This window comes from Carassius auratus, chromosome 4, assembly GCF_003368295.1.
Source record: "Carassius auratus strain Wakin chromosome 4, ASM336829v1, whole genome shotgun sequence".
Taxonomy (NCBI): domain Eukaryota; kingdom Metazoa; phylum Chordata; class Actinopteri; order Cypriniformes; family Cyprinidae; genus Carassius; species Carassius auratus.
In genome coordinates, this window is record NC_039246.1 from 11,163,739 (window position 1) to 11,171,292 (window position 7,554).

The following is a 7,554-nucleotide window of genomic DNA, read 5'->3' on the forward strand; positions in this document are numbered from 1 at the left end:
AGAAATGTATTGTTTTTAAAGAAATAATATGTTTTAAATTAAATGAGATTCAAATCACATATACATGGCCTCTCTGGTTTATTGTATTACAGAGACAATAATTATTTTACATTCGTAATATAAAATATATTTGTAACTAATGTATAAAGGCAGTGAGACAGGAAATAATCTATTTATTATTAAATAATAATTATTTATTTGACTAAACTATTTGTTTGACTTAACCCAGCAAGAGGGTTAATTTTACCCACTGGTTGGGTCAAATGAATGACCCAGTAATATGGGTTAAACGGTAAAACCCAGCACTTGGGTCAAACCAACCCAGCGCGTGTTCTGTCCAATAGTGACCCAGCAGCGTGGTTAAGGTTGGGTTATTTTTTAACCCAGCAGTTTTTAGAGTGATCTGACACGTTACTCTGTGAATTCTGTGAAGCCCATCTACAAGACAGGGCTGAAGTGGTATTAGAAGAGAATGAGTGTAGGACATCCCTCCCTGAAAAAAAGTGTCAGATACAGCCCCAAACCACTGTACATAAAGCACTGATGGAAACAGCTGTTTACCCAATCTAAACAGTGACTTTCACGGGAAAGAGAAGATCTATGACCAAGGACTTTGTGTGGTGCCTCTGGCACAAAGAGACTGTGAGAGAACCAGTGTGCATTAAAACATCAAGATGCATATTCAGAGATCGCTTTAATGTAACTCTAGAGCTATATGTTCAGTCCTCTGATTTGGCTTTCCATCATGTGATTTAAAGAAATGTTAAATAATTTTATTGCAAACGCATATTTTCAAATAAAAATCTTTACCTCACTTGCAGACTTTTCTAAGTTTGTATGTGTTTGTGCAAGAGAAAACCCAAGGTACAATTTTGTCTGCCTTAAAGGTTAAAACACCAATGCAACTTCAACTTTCCAAACATGCTGACATGTTTATGTTTTCTTGAAATTAAATAACAGAAAGAAAATTATAGTGCCAGTAAATCATAGAGTTGATTACACATTAACACTTAGAGTGAGATTAAAGCTGTTTTCAATCTGTGGCAAAATGTGCTGTCTTCAAAAGTCCTTTTGGCTGCTATAACATGAAGGGCAGGTCAAGTTTCATAAGTCCGTCTCCCATGTAGATGTGCCCATGCTGAGGGGTCGGGGGAATGTGGAAGAAGGTGAGATCCAGCCAGAGCAAACTTTGTAATACACACACCATGCCGCCCAGCTCAAACTGGAAGCACCATGACCCTATATAAAGAACACACAGTAAGCAAAAATGACAAGAAAAAGACTAGAATTATCCTACTGTACAAGATCAAAGAGGAAAGAGAAGACGAAAAACATTTTGTATAAACTGAATCTGAATTTTCAGTCTTTACACATAACAACCACTGACAGAATCCAGACTGTGATGGTGTGACAGATGCAAAGTAAAATCTGGAGAAGAAAGTCGTGTGACAGAGTTGGCTCCATTATGGATGACTATTATCGCAGTGGTGTATAAAGAAGAGGCGCTTTGGGGTCTTTCTGTTTGGGTGGCCCCTGTATCCAGCTGCTGGCATTGGCTTGCACCCAGTACAGCAAAGCTCAATGCCAATGAAGTCTGTTTGAATTGCAGCACTGAAAATTAACTGCTAGGAAAAGAAATGATGTGAAGTGTGGCCAAGTATGGTGTCCTATACTTGGAATTTGTGATCTGCATTTAATCCAGCAGTGAATAGTGAACCAACACGCCCACACAAACCATGAACACACACCTGGAGCAGTGGGCAGCCAATGCTGCGGCACATGGGGAGCAGTTGGGGGTTCGGTGCCTTGCTCAAGAGTCTCACATCAGTTGTGGTATTGAAGGTGGAGAGAGCGCTGGATATTCACTTTCCCCACCTACAACCCATGACCTTGGGGTTACAAGTCTAACTTTCTATCCATTAGGCCACGCACTGCGCCCTGCCCTGCGCTAACTGCTAACAATGTTTAACCTAAAACACTCAATGTTCACTGTGACATCATTATGACTTCAAATATTTATAGGCAGCAGTTCTATACATCGCTCACTAATTAAAAAAGCTTTTGAGGATAATATGCAGTAACTCGATTTTCTCGTCTGAAAGATACAATATTAAATACGACTAGCAAATCAAACAAGTTGCTTCCATCAACACTGAACTAAACCATTTCCCTCCATTTCTTACAGTGATATTTGGCTTAAAAGTCATGCGGTTATACAATATTTTCTGCCTTTCCAAGTTCTTGGGAAATCTCCCTACTTTTTCCTAGTCCTGGCCACATTCAAGGAAACCTGAGTGAAGCCGAAGGGGGGTGGCGGTCAGTATCACCACCCATTCCCAGTATCCCCCTACCCACTATCTGAAGCGTCCAGATGAACCTGTTCACCTCTGCCAATTTTTGAAAGGGGATTGGTTTTTTCCACCTGATTGGTCAACTGTTACGCAGGGTGGGTAAATGCCCTCTGTTGGAGACCTGCTCTACTTTTTCAGGCAAAACAAATCAACCTAGCCTAGTGTTGCCTGAGGTTAGAGGCCATCCCTTAGAAAGAGAAATAAGAACAAATCACCTCCTTTAATGAAACAGCTGAGATGTTTCTACCACACTTAAAGTCTGGGCATGTGTCCAGTAAGTTGACTGTGCCTTCAGACTCTACTGAGAAACAACAAAGAGGCATTTGCCTTCTAAATCAGAGTCCGATAACAATATTCCCAGTGAGGAAATGCTCAAATTTACATAGTCTCTGAATGAGTCATTGACTTTCGTCTTCCATCTCTTCACTTCAAGGTCGCATTCAACAGGAAGGTCACTCTTAATTTTGCAATAAACGCTCTTATGCAAGAGTCACAAACCATGTTTTCAGTAAATGTCAAGGCTCAAAGTGATGCTCTATGGCTTCGCTTGGTATGTTAAACAGGTCAGATTCCATCTGGTTAAGATTCAGGATCAGCAGAACAGGATATTCCTTGAGGAACTTGATGTTAACCAATCAGTAGTGTTCTGTAGCCTGTAGGAAAGCGATGGGTAATGCTTCATGAAGCATGCGTGATGAATACCTTTCAGCAAGTTTATGTCTGACTTGAATTTGTGGGGAACAACAACAGACGAATAGCTTTCTGAATACTGTTTTGTTAGTTCACTCCCAGCTGACTAACATGGCAGGAGACCCACTAAGACACACCAACATATACGAATGGGAGATTTATCGTTGTCATAGAAAATGGCAATCCAAAATGCATCTTCCCAGAAAGAAAAAAGAACAAAGGGATCATAGTTTGCAGAACAACACCCCAGATGTCTCCTTGGCTTTCGCTCGGCCTTAGGCAGCTGCCAAATCATGTCTGTCATTAACCCAGGGAAATCCAGCTACAGGGATCATGGGATGCCTTGCAGAAGGATTTTTACACCCTCCTCATGTTTCCCACCACTATTAAGACTTCCTAAATGCAATTTGCATGTCAGCATCATTTTTTGGAAAGTATGGTGGTGTTAACAGGTGTTGTTCACCTTTGAATTATAATGTCTAAAGCAAAATAAGGCAAACATTTCATTACAAGACTAGAGGGTGGGAGCAGGAGACTCCCTCAGTACCTTCAGAAACAGTATTGTGACTGGAAATAAAACCACATCAAGAATAAAGCATCATGGAAGAACGGTAATGAAAGATCATTCCTTTTAATTACCTTTGGGAACATCCTCGCTCAAAGGATCTAGAACGTCAATAGCAGGGTTCAGGTGAGACATTTCCAAGATGGACTTCTTTTTCAGGTTAACCGGCACATAAATTGATAAACAAAGACAAGACCCGGAAATTTTTGGACTTATGGTCACACTAATCATGTGTTCAAATTTTAAACAGATCTGACCGGGTCTGACAATTCTAATAAATGACAACATAAGATGAACTGAAGACTGATTACAAGAAAGTGTCTTCAGAGAACTGAAATGGATTACATTTTTACCAGGAAATGGAAACATACAGACTTTAGTTTTATACTCACACAGCTGCATCTGATTGCTGGTGGAGAACATATACAAACACTTGTGAACTGCTAAGAGTTTGGCTGTAAGCATACTGTACCTCCAAAGCTTTGGTTTGTCTGCACGTTGCCGCAGGGGCTCTTATGCACCACGTGGCACTACAGGCGCATCTTTAGCGATGTTTGACACGGTCATTGCCAATCTACTTGCCTCGTTCACTTTCACCTGCAGAAACAGAGGTATGTTAACCGCTTTATAAACATTCAACAAGCCTCCTGCCATCTACCATGTTCACTCCATTATAAACCATGAATAAACAGAAAACAGAGTAAATAATAACAGTTGTTTTACATCCAAACATTACCACAGACACATAAACATAACATTCATTTTGTGTGTGTTTCCGATTTTTCTTGAAATGTTTAGACTCTTTGATTGCTGAAAATGTAAGACTGGTCAACAAAGCAAGATCTGTATTTTATAAAGACAAACACACTACAATTCTTAAGTGCAGATATATGAATCAAAGAAGATGGGCTTTTGTTCATTTTCTTTCATCTACTTTCCTATTTCCAGAATGCTGCATGCTCGTTATAGTCCCATCTGTGTCGTGTAACCCAAACGCCCCTCCTCTCACCGTGACCCCTTCCTCTGTGGCATCATCCCCCTCTCCCTTAATGCGCGTCTCTGTGTGCTTGTACTCATGGGACGGGTCGCCTGTGAATTGCCCCTGTACTGCTAATGCCACATCTGCAATCATGGACTCAGAGGCTGGGGGAGCAGGTGCCAATCCATGCAGTTTAAACTGTTTAATGATCAAACAATTATACAAATTAATTTGAGACAGAACATGTTTTATCACTCACTAACAAAATTGAACATATTGGTATTGAATATCACAGTTTTAAATTGGATTTACACAAAAATAATATAATTCCAACAGAAAAGACTAATTCAAACAATAATAGTTTATTTCATTGCAAAATACATTTCTTATTTTCTGGGACTAATTTAGTAAACAAGCACTTATTTAAACAAGCAAAATGATTTCCTACCTGTACAGAGTTTTTCTGTTCTTCATTTCATCCTCTTCAACTCCTTTAGCAATAAAATAGTCACATTTTAGCCCAAAATCTTTCCCCAAAACAAAACCCGGCTGAATTCATAGTTTCTCTTGAGAATGACCAGCGAGGTGTGAAGAGTGTCTCTGTGCTCACCCTTACCGGCGGCTAAATCCAACGAGTAATGCAAAGACTCAAAGTCCATCGCAACACTATATACTAACAAATGTTTATTCATAAAAGACTACATTACTGCAGTAATTTGCATTTATTTAGCTTATTAGAGAACTGACGCTTGCAAGCTAATCAGCATCGCTCTCCGGTTACTCTGCGGTTGAGAGAGAGAAAAAATTTTACTTTCTTTACAACCTTTAATGTTTATTGCATTGGCGTTATTTTCATGACAATTAACTAAAAAAAAAAAAAAACGCTTAAAATTACAAACACAAAATTACTAAAACATTTACTAAAATGAAAAAAAAAAGTAACTCAAAATGATTATAACAACTAGTATTTCAACAATGAATAGTATTTTAACAATAACACTTACTGTATATGTTATTGCAAATCATTCTGTCCAGATACAATAAAAAAATATTTATTCAGCATAAATGAAAGACTTTGAATAATATCATTCATTCATTCACTTACCATAATGAAAATTTGGGGTTACTTGTCAAAATAATTAAGTCACAATGCAAATAATTATAGATAGATAGATAGACAGATAGATTTCATGGAGATAGATAGATAGATAGCAAAGCTGTAATCATACTTTCCTCTCCACTTCTGTTTGTCATCATCTTAAACTGCCACACACAGCCTCTGTCGTCAAACACATAAACACACTAATGTGTTCTCAACAGGCAGCTGACTTCTTCTGTCAGCTGCGGATGCTGTTAACAGCACTAGTTCACACATACAGCATGTGAAGCTGCTGGTATCACGCAGAGGGCATTAGGTCAGACTGAACATACATCCTGCCAGCTGTGTCACATGTCTCTCTCAGTAGACGAGGAGCCACTGTCATCTGTGCAGACATCGAACTAAATTAAATCTCTTGTCATCATCATGACCCAAACTGCTAAAAAAAAGGAATAAAATATTCAAATTATATATAAATAAATAAATAAATAAATATATATATATATATATATATATATATATATATATATATATACACACACACACACACACACACACGTTTGTTTTTGTGAAAAGTGGGGACATCCCATAGGCGTAATGGTTTTCATACTGTATAAACTGTATATTCTATGGCCCTACACCTACCCTCACAGGAAACTTTGTACATTTTTATTTCTCGAAAAAACTCATTCTGTTTATACATGTTTTGAAAAATGAGGACATGGGTTATGTCCTCATAAGTCACCCTCTCCTTGTAATACCTGTGTCATACCCATGTCATTATACAGAGTTGCGTCCTGATATGTCACAAAAACATGCTCACACACACAAATACACACACACACACACACACACACACACACACACATATATAAATGATATTTTATTTTATTTTAATTTTGGTGATGAAATTTTAAGCTTTATGCATGGTGACTTCTAACATCTTATATTTAAGTAACTTTCTTTCTTTCTTTTTCTGGTTCCTTTATTGGCATTGATGGTTCAATGAATAACCTCCATGAAAACTTTCCATTACACAAAAGTTTCTTAATTATTATTTTTTTTTTTTAATGTTCTTCATACTAAGAAAAGAGGTCTTGGGTTTTGAAAAGCCCTATGTAACCTTCATTTTTAAGAGCATATGTCTACTCTACAGCATAAGCTTTTTCCTGCATGGTCAAACCAAGCAGCATCCGTTACAGGTGTCAAGTGTTTAGCACTGCAGCGCTCTTAAAGCAGGTCCCTGTGAACGCTAGCAGGCTCATGTGTCTGCTCTGCTGTGGGATGTGCTTCAGCGCTGTCGAGGAGCAGGTAGCCACAAGGACTCTGTTGAGTTAGCGACTCACGGGAACAACACGTGCACAGACGGCCGGCCGGCCTCATTCACAGAAGATTAGTGGCCACAACATCACACCCGACTCCGGCTGTAACTCACAAAGCCTCTGAAAGAGCGCCACCAGAGGAAGGAGAGCATGAGGAGGAGAGGAAGAGGGCGGGAAGGAAGTAATGCTGTCTGTATTTCACATCTTTGGACAGATTTGTCTCATGCTTGTCTCGGCTGGTAGAACTCAACATGACTTATTGAGAAAAAACATAAGACCTTATATGCGCACTAACTTATGTTTAGGTTTTCACTGCTTGACCCAACTTTGACATACAGTGTTGGGTATAATGCATTATTAATTAATAATAATAATTTAATTACTTTTCCCATGAATAAGTAAGGTATTATTCTTTATTTTTCTGTAATTTGATTACAGTTATGCGATTAAATACTTTATAGACTATAGAAATTCTATATAAAAAATATTGGATTTAACATCAAAATGTAACATCTACTATTACAAAGTAAGCATTTCATTATTTTATT

At 38.3% G+C, this 7,554-nt stretch overlaps 1 pseudogene; it reads right to left on the bottom strand.

The window, feature by feature from the left end:
* Nucleotides 1–1,078: 1,078 nt before the first annotated feature.
* On the bottom strand, nt 1,079–5,430 carry LOC113056213 (radial spoke head protein 9 homolog; annotated as a pseudogene).
* Nucleotides 5,431–7,554: the final 2,124 nt, after the last annotated feature.